At 47.4% G+C, this 15,297-nt stretch overlaps 21 non-coding genes across 21 annotated transcripts; all 21 read left to right on the top strand.

Moving 5' to 3' along the window:
- The first annotated feature begins 387 nt into the window (after window positions 1-387).
- Window positions 388-460, top strand: Trnar-ccu (transfer RNA arginine (anticodon CCU)). Its single transcript has one exon. It is a non-coding gene; the product is annotated as a tRNA-Arg (tRNA).
- A 502-nt stretch (window positions 461-962) lies between these two features.
- Window positions 963-1,035, top strand: Trnar-ccu (transfer RNA arginine (anticodon CCU)). Its single transcript has one exon. It is a non-coding gene; the product is annotated as a tRNA-Arg (tRNA).
- Window positions 1,036-1,537: 502 nt separating this feature from the next.
- Window positions 1,538-1,610, top strand: Trnar-ccu (transfer RNA arginine (anticodon CCU)). Its single transcript has one exon. It is a non-coding gene; the product is annotated as a tRNA-Arg (tRNA).
- Window positions 1,611-2,112: 502 nt separating this feature from the next.
- Trnar-ccu (transfer RNA arginine (anticodon CCU)) lies at window positions 2,113-2,185 on the top strand. The gene has a single exon. It is a non-coding gene; the product is annotated as a tRNA-Arg (tRNA).
- Window positions 2,186-2,687: 502 nt separating this feature from the next.
- On the top strand, window positions 2,688-2,760 carry Trnar-ccu (transfer RNA arginine (anticodon CCU)). The gene has a single exon. It is a non-coding gene; the product is annotated as a tRNA-Arg (tRNA).
- Window positions 2,761-3,262: 502 nt separating this feature from the next.
- Window positions 3,263-3,335, top strand: Trnar-ccu (transfer RNA arginine (anticodon CCU)). Its single transcript has one exon. It is a non-coding gene; the product is annotated as a tRNA-Arg (tRNA).
- Window positions 3,336-3,837: 502 nt separating this feature from the next.
- Window positions 3,838-3,910, top strand: Trnar-ccu (transfer RNA arginine (anticodon CCU)). Its single transcript has one exon. It is a non-coding gene; the product is annotated as a tRNA-Arg (tRNA).
- Window positions 3,911-4,412: 502 nt separating this feature from the next.
- Trnar-ccu (transfer RNA arginine (anticodon CCU)) lies at window positions 4,413-4,485 on the top strand. Its single transcript has one exon. It is a non-coding gene; the product is annotated as a tRNA-Arg (tRNA).
- Window positions 4,486-4,987: 502 nt separating this feature from the next.
- On the top strand, window positions 4,988-5,060 carry Trnar-ccu (transfer RNA arginine (anticodon CCU)). The gene has a single exon. It is a non-coding gene; the product is annotated as a tRNA-Arg (tRNA).
- Window positions 5,061-5,562: 502 nt separating this feature from the next.
- Trnar-ccu (transfer RNA arginine (anticodon CCU)) lies at window positions 5,563-5,635 on the top strand. The gene has a single exon. It is a non-coding gene; the product is annotated as a tRNA-Arg (tRNA).
- Window positions 5,636-6,137: 502 nt separating this feature from the next.
- Window positions 6,138-6,210, top strand: Trnar-ccu (transfer RNA arginine (anticodon CCU)). The gene has a single exon. It is a non-coding gene; the product is annotated as a tRNA-Arg (tRNA).
- Window positions 6,211-6,712: 502 nt separating this feature from the next.
- On the top strand, window positions 6,713-6,785 carry Trnar-ccu (transfer RNA arginine (anticodon CCU)). The gene has a single exon. It is a non-coding gene; the product is annotated as a tRNA-Arg (tRNA).
- A 502-nt stretch (window positions 6,786-7,287) lies between these two features.
- Trnar-ccu (transfer RNA arginine (anticodon CCU)) lies at window positions 7,288-7,360 on the top strand. Its single transcript has one exon. It is a non-coding gene; the product is annotated as a tRNA-Arg (tRNA).
- Window positions 7,361-7,862: 502 nt separating this feature from the next.
- On the top strand, window positions 7,863-7,935 carry Trnar-ccu (transfer RNA arginine (anticodon CCU)). The gene has a single exon. It is a non-coding gene; the product is annotated as a tRNA-Arg (tRNA).
- A 502-nt stretch (window positions 7,936-8,437) lies between these two features.
- Trnar-ccu (transfer RNA arginine (anticodon CCU)) lies at window positions 8,438-8,510 on the top strand. Its single transcript has one exon. It is a non-coding gene; the product is annotated as a tRNA-Arg (tRNA).
- A 502-nt stretch (window positions 8,511-9,012) lies between these two features.
- Trnar-ccu (transfer RNA arginine (anticodon CCU)) lies at window positions 9,013-9,085 on the top strand. The gene has a single exon. It is a non-coding gene; the product is annotated as a tRNA-Arg (tRNA).
- Window positions 9,086-9,587: 502 nt separating this feature from the next.
- On the top strand, window positions 9,588-9,660 carry Trnar-ccu (transfer RNA arginine (anticodon CCU)). The gene has a single exon. It is a non-coding gene; the product is annotated as a tRNA-Arg (tRNA).
- A 502-nt stretch (window positions 9,661-10,162) lies between these two features.
- On the top strand, window positions 10,163-10,235 carry Trnar-ccu (transfer RNA arginine (anticodon CCU)). The gene has a single exon. It is a non-coding gene; the product is annotated as a tRNA-Arg (tRNA).
- A 502-nt stretch (window positions 10,236-10,737) lies between these two features.
- On the top strand, window positions 10,738-10,810 carry Trnar-ccu (transfer RNA arginine (anticodon CCU)). The gene has a single exon. It is a non-coding gene; the product is annotated as a tRNA-Arg (tRNA).
- A 502-nt stretch (window positions 10,811-11,312) lies between these two features.
- Trnar-ccu (transfer RNA arginine (anticodon CCU)) lies at window positions 11,313-11,385 on the top strand. The gene has a single exon. It is a non-coding gene; the product is annotated as a tRNA-Arg (tRNA).
- A 502-nt stretch (window positions 11,386-11,887) lies between these two features.
- Window positions 11,888-11,960, top strand: Trnar-ccu (transfer RNA arginine (anticodon CCU)). Its single transcript has one exon. It is a non-coding gene; the product is annotated as a tRNA-Arg (tRNA).
- Window positions 11,961-15,297: the final 3,337 nt, after the last annotated feature.

Here is a 15,297-nt window from a genome sequence, read left to right as displayed (position 1 = left end):
CGCACTTACTGACAACCTGAAACGAAACGACGGCCATTATCAATCGACCTGTTAGCTGCGGAAGTGTTTCAAAGCGTGATGGCGCTGTGAGAGGAAACGCTATTTTAAAATTACTTGTTGGTAAACAGTATGACCCATATGAATTGTCACTTAACTCTCTTGTGTGCAGGACTTGGAGTTCAGAAAGGGAATAGCCTAAGACGGCAGGTATAAGAATTGCCAGCAGAAAGTAGGTGCCTGGACTTCGATATGTCTGAGTATGTACAGGCACACAGGAAAGGCTCATGCGACGTCCTGACTCTCTGCACACGTAGAGTAGCGCATCAGGAAGGGTACACTTGGCAAGTGTTGATTTGAGTGAGCACCCCGCCAGCTTAACGCCAGTCAGCCTCTGTGGCCTAATGGATAAGGCATCGGTCTCCTAAACCGGGGATTGTGGGTTCGAGTCCCACCAGAGGTACACGTTTTACTCACTGGGGCAGAATCACTCTCACCACATACAGGTGTAATAGTTGTGAAAGTTGGCGTTTCTGAGTGCTTACAGGTATCACAGGTATGACGACGATATGAAAATACGCACTTACTGACAACCTGAAACGAAACGACGGCCATTATCAATCGACCTGTTAGCTGCGGAAGTGTTTCAAAGCGTGATGGCGCTGTGAGAGGAAACGCTATTTTAAAATTACTTGTTGGTAAACAGTATGACCCATATGAATTGTCACTTAACTCTCTTGTGTGCAGGACTTGGAGTTCAGAAAGGGAATAGCCTAAGACGGCAGGTATAAGAATTGCCAGCAGAAAGTAGGTGCCTGGACTTCGATATGTCTGAGTATGTACAGGCACACAGGAAAGGCTCATGCGACGTCCTGACTCTCTGCACACGTAGAGTAGCGCATCAGGAAGGGTACACTTGGCAAGTGTTGATTTGAGTGAGCACCCCGCCAGCTTAACGCCAGTCAGCCTCTGTGGCCTAATGGATAAGGCATCGGTCTCCTAAACCGGGGATTGTGGGTTCGAGTCCCACCAGAGGTACACGTTTTACTCACTGGGGCAGAATCACTCTCACCACATACAGGTGTAATAGTTGTGAAAGTTGGCGTTTCTGAGTGCTTACAGGTATCACAGGTATGACGACGATATGAAAATACGCACTTACTGACAACCTGAAACGAAACGACGGCCATTATCAATCGACCTGTTAGCTGCGGAAGTGTTTCAAAGCGTGATGGCGCTGTGAGAGGAAACGCTATTTTAAAATTACTTGTTGGTAAACAGTATGACCCATATGAATTGTCACTTAACTCTCTTGTGTGCAGGACTTGGAGTTCAGAAAGGGAATAGCCTAAGACGGCAGGTATAAGAATTGCCAGCAGAAAGTAGGTGCCTGGACTTCGATATGTCTGAGTATGTACAGGCACACAGGAAAGGCTCATGCGACGTCCTGACTCTCTGCACACGTAGAGTAGCGCATCAGGAAGGGTACACTTGGCAAGTGTTGATTTGAGTGAGCACCCCGCCAGCTTAACGCCAGTCAGCCTCTGTGGCCTAATGGATAAGGCATCGGTCTCCTAAACCGGGGATTGTGGGTTCGAGTCCCACCAGAGGTACACGTTTTACTCACTGGGGCAAAATCACTCTCACCACATACAGGTGTAATAGTTGTGAAAGTTGGCGTTTCTGAGTGCTTACAGGTATCACAGGTATGACGACGATATGAAAATACGCACTTACTGACAACCTGAAACGAAACGACGGCCATTATCAATCGACCTGTTAGCTGCGGAAGTGTTTCAAAGCGTGATGGCGCTGTGAGAGGAAACGCTATTTTAAAATTACTTGTTGGTAAACAGTATGACCCATATGAATTGTCACTTAACTCTCTTGTGTGCAGGACTTGGAGTTCAGAAAGGGAATAGCCTAAGACGGCAGGTATAAGAATTGCCAGCAGAAAGTAGGTGCCTGGACTTCGATATGTCTGAGTATGTACAGGCACACAGGAAAGGCTCATGCGACGTCCTGACTCTCTGCACACGTAGAGTAGCGCATCAGGAAGGGTACACTTGGCAAGTGTTGATTTGAGTGAGCACCCCGCCAGCTTAACGCCAGTCAGCCTCTGTGGCCTAATGGATAAGGCATCGGTCTCCTAAACCGGGGATTGTGGGTTCGAGTCCCACCAGAGGTACACGTTTTACTCACTGGGGCAAAATCACTCTCACCACATACAGGTGTAATAGTTGTGAAAGTTGGCGTTTCTGAGTGCTTACAGGTATCACAGGTATGACGACGATATGAAAATACGCACTTACTGACAACCTGAAACGAAACGACGGCCATTATCAATCGACCTGTTAGCTGCGGAAGTGTTTCAAAGCGTGATGGCGCTGTGAGAGGAAACGCTATTTTAAAATTACTTGTTGGTAAACAGTATGACCCATATGAATTGTCACTTAACTCTCTTGTGTGCAGGACTTGGAGTTCAGAAAGGGAATAGCCTAAGACGGCAGGTATAAGAATTGCCAGCAGAAAGTAGGTGCCTGGACTTCGATATGTCTGAGTATGTACAGGCACACAGGAAAGGCTCATGCGACGTCCTGACTCTCTGCACACGTAGAGTAGCGCATCAGGAAGGGTACACTTGGCAAGTGTTGATTTGAGTGAGCACCCCGCCAGCTTAACGCCAGTCAGCCTCTGTGGCCTAATGGATAAGGCATCGGTCTCCTAAACCGGGGATTGTGGGTTCGAGTCCCACCAGAGGTACACGTTTTACTCACTGGGGCAGAATCACTCTCACCACATACAGGTGTAATAGTTGTGAAAGTTGGCGTTTCTGAGTGCTTACAGGTATCACAGGTATGACGACGATATGAAAATACGCACTTACTGACAACCTGAAACGAAACGACGGCCATTATCAATCGACCTGTTAGCTGCGGAAGTGTTTCAAAGCGTGATGGCGCTGTGAGAGGAAACGCTATTTTAAAATTACTTGTTGGTAAACAGTATGACCCATATGAATTGTCACTTAACTCTCTTGTGTGCAGGACTTGGAGTTCAGAAAGGGAATAGCCTAAGACGGCAGGTATAAGAATTGCCAGCAGAAAGTAGGTGCCTGGACTTCGATATGTCTGAGTATGTACAGGCACACAGGAAAGGCTCATGCGACGTCCTGACTCTCTGCACACGTAGAGTAGCGCATCAGGAAGGGTACACTTGGCAAGTGTTGATTTGAGTGAGCACCCCGCCAGCTTAACGCCAGTCAGCCTCTGTGGCCTAATGGATAAGGCATCGGTCTCCTAAACCGGGGATTGTGGGTTCGAGTCCCACCAGAGGTACACGTTTTACTCACTGGGGCAAAATCACTCTCACCACATACAGGTGTAATAGTTGTGAAAGTTGGCGTTTCTGAGTGCTTACAGGTATCACAGGTATGACGACGATATGAAAATACGCACTTACTGACAACCTGAAACGAAACGACGGCCATTATCAATCGACCTGTTAGCTGCGGAAGTGTTTCAAAGCGTGATGGCGCTGTGAGAGGAAACGCTATTTTAAAATTACTTGTTGGTAAACAGTATGACCCATATGAATTGTCACTTAACTCTCTTGTGTGCAGGACTTGGAGTTCAGAAAGGGAATAGCCTAAGACGGCAGGTATAAGAATTGCCAGCAGAAAGTAGGTGCCTGGACTTCGATATGTCTGAGTATGTACAGGCACACAGGAAAGGCTCATGCGACGTCCTGACTCTCTGCACACGTAGAGTAGCGCATCAGGAAGGGTACACTTGGCAAGTGTTGATTTGAGTGAGCACCCCGCCAGCTTAACGCCAGTCAGCCTCTGTGGCCTAATGGATAAGGCATCGGTCTCCTAAACCGGGGATTGTGGGTTCGAGTCCCACCAGAGGTACACGTTTTACTCACTGGGGCAAAATCACTCTCACCACATACAGGTGTAATAGTTGTGAAAGTTGGCGTTTCTGAGTGCTTACAGGTATCACAGGTATGACGACGATATGAAAATACGCACTTACTGACAACCTGAAACGAAACGACGGCCATTATCAATCGACCTGTTAGCTGCGGAAGTGTTTCAAAGCGTGATGGCGCTGTGAGAGGAAACGCTATTTTAAAATTACTTGTTGGTAAACAGTATGACCCATATGAATTGTCACTTAACTCTCTTGTGTGCAGGACTTGGAGTTCAGAAAGGGAATAGCCTAAGACGGCAGGTATAAGAATTGCCAGCAGAAAGTAGGTGCCTGGACTTCGATATGTCTGAGTATGTACAGGCACACAGGAAAGGCTCATGCGACGTCCTGACTCTCTGCACACGTAGAGTAGCGCATCAGGAAGGGTACACTTGGCAAGTGTTGATTTGAGTGAGCACCCCGCCAGCTTAACGCCAGTCAGCCTCTGTGGCCTAATGGATAAGGCATCGGTCTCCTAAACCGGGGATTGTGGGTTCGAGTCCCACCAGAGGTACACGTTTTACTCACTGGGGCAGAATCACTCTCACCACATACAGGTGTAATAGTTGTGAAAGTTGGCGTTTCTGAGTGCTTACAGGTATCACAGGTATGACGACGATATGAAAATACGCACTTACTGACAACCTGAAACGAAACGACGGCCATTATCAATCGACCTGTTAGCTGCGGAAGTGTTTCAAAGCGTGATGGCGCTGTGAGAGGAAACGCTATTTTAAAATTACTTGTTGGTAAACAGTATGACCCATATGAATTGTCACTTAACTCTCTTGTGTGCAGGACTTGGAGTTCAGAAAGGGAATAGCCTAAGACGGCAGGTATAAGAATTGCCAGCAGAAAGTAGGTGCCTGGACTTCGATATGTCTGAGTATGTACAGGCACACAGGAAAGGCTCATGCGACGTCCTGACTCTCTGCACACGTAGAGTAGCGCATCAGGAAGGGTACACTTGGCAAGTGTTGATTTGAGTGAGCACCCCGCCAGCTTAACGCCAGTCAGCCTCTGTGGCCTAATGGATAAGGCATCGGTCTCCTAAACCGGGGATTGTGGGTTCGAGTCCCACCAGAGGTACACGTTTTACTCACTGGGGCAAAATCACTCTCACCACATACAGGTGTAATAGTTGTGAAAGTTGGCGTTTCTGAGTGCTTACAGGTATCACAGGTATGACGACGATATGAAAATACGCACTTACTGACAACCTGAAACGAAACGACGGCCATTATCAATCGACCTGTTAGCTGCGGAAGTGTTTCAAAGCGTGATGGCGCTGTGAGAGGAAACGCTATTTTAAAATTACTTGTTGGTAAACAGTATGACCCATATGAATTGTCACTTAACTCTCTTGTGTGCAGGACTTGGAGTTCAGAAAGGGAATAGCCTAAGACGGCAGGTATAAGAATTGCCAGCAGAAAGTAGGTGCCTGGACTTCGATATGTCTGAGTATGTACAGGCACACAGGAAAGGTTCATGCGACGTCCTGACTCTCTGCACACGTAGAGTAGCGCATCAGGAAGGGTACACTTGGCAAGTGTTCATTTGAGTGAGCACCCCGCCAGCTTAACGCCAGTCAGCCTCTGTGGCCTAATGGATAAGGCATCGGTCTCCTAAACCGGGGATTGTGGGTTCGAGTCCCACCAGAGGTACACGTTTTACTCACTGGGGCAAAATCACTCTCACCACATACAGGTGTAATAGTTGTGAAAGTTGGCGTTTCTGAGTGCTTACAGGTATCACAGGTATGACGACGATATGAAAATACGCACTTACTGACAACCTGAAACGAAACGACGGCCATTATCAATCGACCTGTTAGCTGCGGAAGTGTTTCAAAGCGTGATGGCGCTGTGAGAGGAAACGCTATTTTAAAATTACTTGTTGGTAAACAGTATGACCCATATGAATTGTCACTTAACTCTCTTGTGTGCAGGACTTGGAGTTCAGAAAGGGAATAGCCTAAGACGGCAGGTATAAGAATTGCCAGCAGAAAGTAGGTGCCTGGACTTCGATATGTCTGAGTATGTACAGGCACACAGGAAAGGCTCATGCGACGTCCTGACTCTCTGCACACGTAGAGTAGCGCATCAGGAAGGGTACACTTGGCAAGTGTTGATTTGAGTGAGCACCCCGCCAGCTTAACGCCAGTCAGCCTCTGTGGCCTAATGGATAAGGCATCGGTCTCCTAAACCGGGGATTGTGGGTTCGAGTCCCACCAGAGGTACACGTTTTACTCACTGGGGCAGAATCACTCTCACCACATACAGGTGTAATAGTTGTGAAAGTTGGCGTTTCTGAGTGCTTACAGGTATCACAGGTATGACGACGATATGAAAATACGCACTTACTGACAACCTGAAACGAAACGACGGCCATTATCAATCGACCTGTTAGCTGCGGAAGTGTTTCAAAGCGTGATGGCGCTGTGAGAGGAAACGCTATTTTAAAATTACTTGTTGGTAAACAGTATGACCCATATGATTTGTCACTTAACTCTCTTGTGTGCAGGACTTGGAGTTCAGAAAGGGAATAGCCTAAGACGGCAGGTATAAGAATTGCCAGCAGAAAGTAGGTGCCTGGACTTCGATATGTCTGAGTATGTACAGGCACACAGGAAAGGCTCATGCGACGTCCTGACTCTCTGCACACGTAGAGTAGCGCATCAGGAAGGGTACACTTGGCAAGTGTTGATTTGAGTGAGCACCCCGCCAGCTTAACGCCAGTCAGCCTCTGTGGCCTAATGGATAAGGCATCGGTCTCCTAAACCGGGGATTGTGGGTTCGAGTCCCACCAGAGGTACACGTTTTACTCACTGGGGCAAAATCACTCTCACCACATACAGGTGTAATAGTTGTGAAAGTTGGCGTTTCTGAGTGCTTACAGGTATCACAGGTATGACGACGATATGAAAATACGCACTTACTGACAACCTGAAACGAAACGACGGCCATTATCAATCGACCTGTTAGCTGCGGAAGTGTTTCAAAGCGTGATGGCGCTGTGAGAGGAAACGCTATTTTAAAATTACTTGTTGGTAAACAGTATGACCCATATGAATTGTCACTTAACTCTCTTGTGTGCAGGACTTGGAGTTCAGAAAGGGAATAGCCTAAGACGGCAGGTATAAGAATTGCCAGCAGAAAGTAGGTGCCTGGACTTCGATATGTCTGAGTATGTACAGGCACACAGGAAAGGCTCATGCGACGTCCTGACTCTCTGCACACGTAGAGTAGCGCATCAGGAAGGGTACACTTGGCAAGTGTTGATTTGAGTGAGCACCCCGCCAGCTTAACGCCAGTCAGCCTCTGTGGCCTAATGGATAAGGCATCGGTCTCCTAAACCGGGGATTGTGGGTTCGAGTCCCACCAGAGGTACACGTTTTACTCACTGGGGCAAAATCACTCTCACCACATACAGGTGTAATAGTTGTGAAAGTTGGCGTTTCTGAGTGCTTACAGGTATCACAGGTATGACGACGATATGAAAATACGCACTTACTGACAACCTGAAACGAAACGACGGCCATTATCAATCGACCTGTTAGCTGCGGAAGTGTTTCAAAGCGTGATGGCGCTGTGAGAGGAAACGCTATTTTAAAATTACTTGTTGGTAAACAGTATGACCCATATGAATTGTCACTTAACTCTCTTGTGTGCAGGACTTGGAGTTCAGAAAGGGAATAGCCTAAGACGGCAGGTATAAGAATTGCCAGCAGAAAGTAGGTGCCTGGACTTCGATATGTCTGAGTATGTACAGGCACACAGGAAAGGCTCATGCGACGTCCTGACTCTCTGCACACGTAGAGTAGCGCATCAGGAAGGGTACACTTGGCAAGTGTTGATTTGAGTGAGCACCCCGCCAGCTTAACGCCAGTCAGCCTCTGTGGCCTAATGGATAAGGCATCGGTCTCCTAAACCGGGGATTGTGGGTTCGAGTCCCACCAGAGGTACACGTTTTACTCACTGGGGCAAAATCACTCTCACCACATACAGGTGTAATAGTTGTGAAAGTTGGCGTTTCTGAGTGCTTACAGGTATCACAGGTATGACGACGATATGAAAATACGCACTTACTGACAACCTGAAACGAAACGACGGCCATTATCAATCGACCTGTTAGCTGCGGAAGTGTTTCAAAGCGTGATGGCGCTGTGAGAGGAAACGCTATTTTAAAATTACTTGTTGGTAAACAGTATGACCCATATGAATTGTCACTTAACTCTCTTGTGTGCAGGACTTGGAGTTCAGAAAGGGAATAGCCTAAGACGGCAGGTATAAGAATTGCCAGCAGAAAGTAGGTGCCTGGACTTCGATATGTCTGAGTATGTACAGGCACACAGGAAAGGCTCATGCGACGTCCTGACTCTCTGCACACGTAGAGTAGCGCATCAGGAAGGGTACACTTGGCAAGTGTTGATTTGAGTGAGCACCCCGCCAGCTTAACGCCAGTCAGCCTCTGTGGCCTAATGGATAAGGCATCGGTCTCCTAAACCGGGGATTGTGGGTTCGAGTCCCACCAGAGGTACACGTTTTACTCACTGGGGCAGAATCACTCTCACCACATACAGGTGTAATAGTTGTGAAAGTTGGCGTTTCTGAGTGCTTACAGGTATCACAGGTATGACGACGATATGAAAATACGCACTTACTGACAACCTGAAACGAAACGACGGCCATTATCAATCGACCTGTTAGCTGCGGAAGTGTTTCAAAGCGTGATGGCGCTGTGAGAGGAAACGCTATTTTAAAATTACTTGTTGGTAAACAGTATGACCCATATGAATTGTCACTTAACTCTCTTGTGTGCAGGACTTGGAGTTCAGAAAGGGAATAGCCTAAGACGGCAGGTATAAGAATTGCCAGCAGAAAGTAGGTGCCTGGACTTCGATATGTCTGAGTATGTACAGGCACACAGGAAAGGCTCATGCGACGTCCTGACTCTCTGCACACGTAGAGTAGCGCATCAGGAAGGGTACACTTGGCAAGTGTTGATTTGAGTGAGCACCCCGCCAGCGTAACGCCAGTCAGCCTCTGTGGCCTAATGGATAAGGCATCAGTCTCCTAAACCGGGGATTGTGGGTTCGAGTCCCACCAGAGGTACACGTTTTACTCACTGGGGCAAAATCACTCTCACCACATACAGGTGTAATAGTTGTGAAAGTTGGCGTTTCTGAGTGCTTACAGGTATCACAGGTATGACGACGATATGAAAATACGCACTTACTGACAACCTGAAACGAAACGACGGCCATTATCAATCGACCTGTTAGCTGCGGAAGTGTTTCAAAGCGTGATGGCGCTGTGAGAGGAAACGCTATTTTAAAATTACTTGTTGGTAAACAGTATGACCCATATGAATTGTCACTTAACTCTCTTGTGTGCAGGACTTGGAGTTCAGAAAGGGAATAGCCTAAGACGGCAGGTATAAGAATTGCCAGCAGAAAGTAGGTGCATGGACTTCGATATGTCTGAGTATGTACAGGCACACAGGAAAGGCTCATGCGACGTCCTGACTCTCTGCACACGTAGAGTAGCGCATCAGGAAGGGTACACTTGGCAAGTGTTGATTTGAGTGAGCACCCCGCCAGCTTAACGCCAGTCAGCCTCTGTGGCCTAATGGATAAGGCATCGGTCTCCTAAACCGGGGATTGTGGGTTCGAGTCCCACCAGAGGTACACGTTTTACTCACTGGGGCAAAATCACTCTCACCACATACAGGTGTAATAGTTGTGAAAGTTGGCGTTTCTGAGTGCTTACAGGTATCACAGGTATGACGACGATATGAAAATACGCACTTACTGACAACCTGAAACGAAACGACGGCCATTATCAATCGACCTGTTAGCTGCGGAAGTGTTTCAAAGCGTGATGGCGCTGTGAGAGGAAACGCTATTTTAAAATTACTTGTTGGTAAACAGTATGACCCATATGAATTGTCACTTAACTCTCTTGTGTGCAGGACTTGGAGTTCAGAAAGGGAATAGCCTAAGACGGCAGGTATAAGAATTGCCAGCAGAAAGTAGGTGCCTGGACTTCGATATGTCTGAGTATGTACAGGCACACAGGAAAGGCTCATGCGACGTCCTGACTCTCTGCACACGTAGAGTAGCGCATCAGGAAGGGTACACTTGGCAAGTGTTGATTTGAAAGAGCACCCCGCCAGCTTAACGCCAGTCAGCCTCTGTGGCCTAATGGATAAGGCATCGGTCTCCTAAACCGGGGATTGTGGGTTCGAGTCCCACCAGAGGTACACGTTTTACTCACTGGGGCAGAATCACTCTCACCACATACAGGTGTAATAGTTGTGAAAGTTGGCGTTTCTGAGTGCTTACAGGTATCACAGGTATGACGACGATATGAAAATACGCACTTACTGACAACCTGAAACGAAACGACGGCCATTATCAATCGACCTGTTAGCTGCGGAAGTGTTTCAAAGCGTGATGGCGCTGTGAGAGGAAACGCTATTTTAAAATTACTTGTTGGTAAACAGTATGACCCATATGAATTGTCACTTAACTCTCTTGTGTGCAGGACTTGGAGTTCAGAAAGGGAATAGCCTAAGACGGCAGGTATAAGAATTGCCAGCAGAAAGTAGGTGCCTGGACTTCGATATGTCTGAGTATGTACAGGCACACAGGAAAGGCTCATGCGACGTCCTGACTCTCTGCACACGTAGAGTAGCGCATCAGGAAGGGTACACTTGGCAAGTGTTGATTTGAGTGAGCACCCCGCCAGCTTAACGCCAGTCAGCCTCTGTGGCCTAATGGATAAGGCATCGGTCTCCTAAACCGGGGATTGTGGGTTCGAGTCCCACCAGAGGTACACGTTTTACTCACTGGGGCAAAATCACTCTCACCACATACAGGTGTAATAGTTGTGAAAGTTGGCGTTTCTGAGTGCTTACAGGTATCACAGGTATGACGACGATATGAAAATACGCACTTACTGACAACCTGAAACGAAACGACGGCCATTATCAATCGACCTGTTAGCTGCGGAAGTGTTTCAAAGCGTGATGGCGCTGTGAGAGGAAACGCTATTTTAAAATTACTTGTTGGTAAACAGTATGACCCATATGAATTGTCACTTAACTCTCTTGTGTGCAGGACTTGGAGTTCAGAAAGGGAATAGCCTAAGACGGCAGGTATAAGAATTGCCAGCAGAAAGTAGGTGCCTGGACTTCGATATGTCTGAGTATGTACAGGCACACAGGAAAGGCTCATGCGACGTCCTGACTCTCTGCACACGTAGAGTAGCGCATCAGGAAGGGTACACTTGGCAAGTGTTGATTTGAGTGAGCACCCCGCCAGCTTAACGCCAGTCAGCCTCTGTGGCCTAATGGATAAGGCATCGGTCTCCTAAACCGGGGATTGTGGGTTCGAGTCCCACCAGAGGTACACGTTTTACTCACTGGGGCAAAATCACTCTCACCACATACAGGTGTAATAGTTGTGAAAGTTGGCGTTTCTGAGTGCTTACAGGTATCACAGGTATGACGACGATATGAAAATACGCACTTACTGACAACCTGAAACGAAACGACGGCCATTATCAATCGACCTGTTAGCTGCGGAAGTGTTTCAAAGCGTGATGGCGCTGTGAGAGGAAACGCTATTTTAAAATTACTTGTTGGTAAACAGTATGACCCATATGAATTGTCACTTAACTCTCTTGTGTGCAGGACTTGGAGTTCAGAAAGGGAATAGCCTAAGACGGCAGGTATAAGAATTGCCAGCAGAAAGTAGGTGCCTGGACTTCGATATGTCTGAGTATGTACAGGCACACAGGAAAGGCTCATGCGACGTCCTGACTCTCTGCACACGTAGAGTAGCGCATCAGGAAGGGTACACTTGGCAAGTGTTGATTTGAGTGAGCACCCCGCCAGCTTAACGCCAGTCAGCCTCTGTGGCCTAATGGATAAGGCATCGGTCTCCTAAACCGGGGATTGTGGGTTCGAGTCCCACCAGAGGTACACGTTTTACTCACTGGGGCAGAATCACTCTCACCACATACAGGTGTAATAGTTGTGAAAGTTGGCGTTTCTGAGTGCTTACAGGTATCACAGGTATGACGACGATATGAAAATACGCACTTACTGACAACCTGAAACGAAACGACGGCCATTATCAATCGACCTGTTAGCTGCGGAAGTGTTTCAAAGCGTGATGGCGCTGTGAGAGGAAACGCTATTTTAAAATTACTTGTTGGTAAACAGTATGACCCATATGAATTGTCACTTAACTCTCTTGTGTGCAGGACTTGGAGTTCAGAAAGGGAATAGCCTAAGACGGCAGGTATAAGAATTGCCAGCAGAAAGTAGGTGCCTGGACTTCGATAGGTCTGAGTATGTACAGGCACACAGGAAAGGCTCATGCGACGTCCTGACTCTCTGCACACGTAGAGTAGCGCATCAGGAAGGGTACACTTGGCAAGTGTTGATTTGAGTGAGCACCCCGCCAGCTTAACGCCAGTCAGCCTCTGTGGCCTAATGGACATTCGCGCCTCGTCTTCGGCGCGAGACGGACGTGTGGCGGCCGCTGCGGACGTTTCGTGTCAACAAGGCTGTTTTCCTGCGAGCTAGGTAGGCCGGCTCGCAAGCGCATTACTTAACTTTATTGTGTATTGATTTGTTGAAAATGAGAAAAGACACGATCAAATTCGCTTTCGATAGAAATTTCGTACGACCGAAAGCTTTTGAAATCAAACTGTGGCTAACGGAAAAAGTTGGAATTACTAAAGATGACTTAGTTGGAGTTCATTTGTCGTTTGTGACTAACTCGGCATATGTGAAATTGGCAAACCCTGCTAAATGTGTCGAAATTGTTGAACAATGTGGTGGTATTATTAAGTTCAATCACTTAGATGGCTCAGTTAGCGATGTTGTAGTATCCTATGCTGGGATGGGAATACGAACAGTACGAGTGTTTGAGCTTCCTTTTGAAATGCCTGTAGTTGAAATCAATCGTGTTCTCGGGGCGTATGGCAGAGTAATTTCCAATGTTGCGGAATTGTGGTCAGAACCACACATGTTTCCCGTTCTGAATGGCGTTCGCCAGGTTAAGATCGAACTTCTCAAGCACATTCCTTCCTTTGTAATTATTGGAGGATACCGTGCGTTGATCATTTACGATGGACAGCCTCGCACCTGTGCCATTTGTAACTCGACAGAGCACGTACGTGCTGAGTGTAGTAGACGGAGGGTTCCTCAATTATCAAGTGAAGAGTCCGCAAGTGCAGGGCCTGTAGTTCAACTGAAGATGACGTACGCTGCTGCCACGTCACCTTTGCGATCAGCTCGGCAGACATCTTTCGAACTGGGGGAACAATGCGAGCATCCAGAGGGTGGTTTCAGCCATATAGACAGTAGTAGTGCCGCAGCTATGACTAACCATACAGCGCCCCAGCGCAACATCAGTGAAAGTCAGGTACCTGTAAATTACGACTGTGCCGCTCCTTCTTGTAGCTCGCGAGCAGAACCTTCTGCGGTTGCTGTGGATACCTCACTGCAACCGCCTGATAGCGAACGACAGGACGAGACCAACACGAACGTAGCGGCAACGGACGATCCAGTTAAGAATATTGTTGGGAAAGACATGATCATAGATCACTCGCTCATCCAACTGACACAAGGAGTCAATGACTACTGTTCTGCTTCCCACAGCGCGGCTGACAGGCCACCTGCGACAGAGGCGAGTCTAAATGCAGTAGAACTTTCATCCACGCCTGGTGAAAAGAGCTGCGTAGGATCTTCGACTAGGACACAGGACCGGCTTGCATCGACGACTTCGTCTCCGCATTCGTCCGAAAAGTCCCCCGATTCGTCTCCAGAGAGGTCAAGATCGCCTCGGAAAACCAGGAAACGTCGCAAAAAGCGGTTAGCACACCAGGCTGCTGAAAGCTTAGCCCCGGCTCTGCGGGATAGGTTAAGGAGCATTCAGGAACAGACAACGATCGAAGACAATGGCCGGAGGGAACCTGAGGTCGGAAGCATAACATCGAATCTACGGAAATCAACTGAGTACGATGTCCGGGACAAAGGAGCACCAGGCCTCGAATTTTCAGACCATCAGGACGTAACTCATTCCCAACGTAGACAGTCTACCCACGATAGTCGTTCTGAATGGGCAGACGATACAGAGACAAAAACGCCACATATATCTGCGAACAATGATATGGAATGTTAACCGAAACGTCTCAAGCTCAAGACTACACTTTGAGCCCACGAATGGCACGTGAATTCGGAATACAAAGGCCTACTCGCCGAAAAGTCAAGTAAACAATAACAGCTCGTGCTCATGGATCAAACGTATCACGTACTGACTGTCAATATTAACAGGATCCAGAGTGCAACTAAAATTGCTGCCCTCAGGGACTTCATATATCAGTCCGATACCGATATTGCGCTTTTACAAGAAGTATGTTTTCAAAATTTGTATGTTCCGGGATTTACTGCAATCCTAAATGTCGCCTCCGAAAGCGCTTGCGGCACCGCTGTCCTGGTCAAGGAAGGTATTGCAATCACAGATGTAACCATGTTGGAATCGGGGCGGGGAATCAGTTTTAAGATTTTCAGTGTTACGATTTTAAATGTTTATGTGCCTTCGGGTAGCAATGGTCGAAAAGAAAGAGCCAATTTCTTTAAAAATGATCTAGTGTATTTACTAAAAGAAAATCCCGTTGATGTAATAGTCGGAGGTGACTGGAATTGTGTCCTACACAGGAAAGACCAAACGCCAAATTTCAATTTCTCCCAAGAACTAGACAGTCTTGTGAAAACAATGAAATGGCAGGACGCTTGGGAGGTCAAATACCCCGTGTCCGTCCAGTACACATATTTTAGCACTAAAGCGCAAAGTAGGATCGACCGCATATACGTAAGTTCAAATTTAGCTAGCAAAATCAGTGGCGTCGAACGCATACCAACTTTCTTTTCAGACCATCTAGCAGTAAGGTGCAGCATTGGACTTCCTAAACAGAAGACATACTGGGGCCGTCCTTTTTGGAAATTAAATATCGCCATGCTTCGAGATAACGCCCTAACCGAGCAGTTAGAAGCTTCTTGGCAACTTTCACTCCGACAAAGCCACAAATACCGGTCAACGATAGATTGGTGGACTTCATGCGCCAAACCGAAACTTAGATCTACTCTAATTTCTTACAGTAGGGAACGGGCACTTTGGTCTCGGCGCACTGTTGAATTCTATTATACTTGTCTGCGAGACCTTTATGATATGCCAATGTCCGAGACTGTCAGAACGAGTATAAAACAGGTCAAGGCCGAACTTATTAGTCTTAAACGCAAACAGCTG

Source organism: Schistocerca cancellata, chromosome 1 (assembly GCF_023864275.1).
Source record: "Schistocerca cancellata isolate TAMUIC-IGC-003103 chromosome 1, iqSchCanc2.1, whole genome shotgun sequence".
Taxonomy (NCBI): domain Eukaryota; kingdom Metazoa; phylum Arthropoda; class Insecta; order Orthoptera; family Acrididae; genus Schistocerca; species Schistocerca cancellata.
This window is presented reverse-complemented; position numbering and strand designations above follow the sequence as displayed.